The sequence below is a fragment of the Mandrillus leucophaeus genome, unplaced genomic scaffold (assembly GCF_000951045.1).
Source record: "Mandrillus leucophaeus isolate KB7577 unplaced genomic scaffold, Mleu.le_1.0 Scaffold47, whole genome shotgun sequence".
Lineage (NCBI taxonomy): Eukaryota > Metazoa > Chordata > Mammalia > Primates > Cercopithecidae > Mandrillus > Mandrillus leucophaeus.
Window position 1 is genome coordinate 6,163,211 of NW_012105031.1, and position 1,946 is coordinate 6,165,156.

The 1,946-nt window shown below is 31.1% G+C and overlaps 1 pseudogene; it reads right to left on the reverse strand.

Annotated features, from left to right (window-relative positions):
• Positions 1-956: 956 nt before the first annotated feature.
• Positions 957-1,423, reverse strand: LOC105550211 (annotated as a pseudogene).
• Positions 1,424-1,946: the final 523 nt, after the last annotated feature.

Here is a 1,946-nt window from a genome sequence, read left to right on the forward strand (position 1 = left end):
GTGAGAATTATAAGCCCTTAAATCTGAGCTTCCCAAAGAATCTCAAGCAGAACAAACACTAAGAAAATTATACTAAGGTTCGTCCTACTCAAAGTGCTAGAAATCAGTAAGCACAAGAAAAATTTTTTAAAGTAGTTAGAAGTAAAAAAAAATTACAGAACCAATATTTTTAAAAAATGCAGACTGCACTTCAGTAAAACTGCAAGTTAAAAAACAATGTAATCATATCTTTATAGAAAGAAAAAAATGTCATTCTAGAATTCTATATCTCATGAAAATACTATTCAAATAAGAAAGGCTTTTGTATACAAAGTCTGAGAAAATTCATTTTTAGCAGATATATACCTGAAATAACATTAAGGGGACCTCAGGTTGAAGACAAATGATGCCAGTTGGACACTTAGATTTACACAAAAGAATAAAAAGCACTGGAAATGGTCAGTTAAAATCCTTTAAAAGATAATTGAATAAAGTAAAAACAACAGTGTAACATTTATAAAAGTAAAGATTGTGGTAACAGTATCACAAAGGATAAAAGAAGCAAAATCAAAGTATTCTGTCTTATAGTATATGAGAAGTGGTGTATTATTTCAAGGTAGAATGTGATCAGTTACCTATGGTGACTCTTAGAACAACTGAAAATAATTAAAAGGTGACTAAGCTTTTGATGCAGGTAACATTGAATGGTAAAGGACAATTAATTCAGAAGGTGGCAGGAAAATGGGAGGGGGATGGAAAAAATACATATGATAAATATAAACAGAAAATGGTAGACTTCAACTATTTAATAATTACGTGAAATAAATGACCTATATATTACATATTATATATAAATTATTAATTTTCCCTTAGTCTATACTATGTATAGTATATATACTACATATACTATACATATTTATATAATATATTTATATTATATATAAATATAAAAATATATAATATACATATAATATATATTATATAAAATTCATGATCCCAATTTTGTTGGCAACGTCCAAAGCATTGTAAGGAACCAGTTGAACAGAAGCCTTCTCTCCTTCAGACTGATTAGCGTGTTGACCTTGGCTACATTAATGTCATAGAATTTCTTCACAGCTTGTTTGACATGGTGCTTGTTGACTTTATCATTCACAATGAACACAAGTATGTTGTCTTCTTTCTTCTTCACGGCTAATTCAGTGGTCAGGGGGACTTGGTAATGGCATAGTGATCAAGCTTGTTTCTCCTGGGGGCACTCTTCCAAGGATATTTAGGGTTACTCCCAAGCGATGGTGTCTTGGGCCACTGGAAGGTAGGTGATGTGCAGATCTTTTTTTGTGTGGCTGTGGATATCTTTGAGTACTGCCTTTTTGGCTTTCAAAGCCTTTGCTTCAGCCTGAGCTTTGGTAGGCGCAGGAGCTTCCTTCTTCACCTTTGGCACCATCTTGTGAAAAACTGCCCTATATACTTCAGTTCAAAGTCAGAGACTGTCAGAATAAAGACAAGATCTAACTACTACTGAAAAAATACACAATTTAAATATAAAAATAGATAAGCAGACATTTTAAAAGATGGGAAAATATGTATCATGTTGATATGACAATGATCTCACCAGGAATAAAAAGAGGTTTCATAATGATGAAAGGGTCACTTTATCAAGAAGACATAAAGTCTTAAGTGTGTATTTACCTAATAACACAGCTACAACACTATATAGAAATAGTAGTAATTGTAAATAAAACCCAATGGAACTGAAAGAAGAAATAAGACAAATTTACAATGATAATCGAAAATTTCAACACTCATCTTTTTCTGTTATTGATAGAGCTAGTATTGTAAAGTAAGAATACGGAAGACTTGAATAACACTATCCATCACCATGATTAAAGTCATATATAAATATATAGATCAAATATATATATGTATATATGAAGAGAGAGCACAAAACCAATAATAGCAGAGAAATC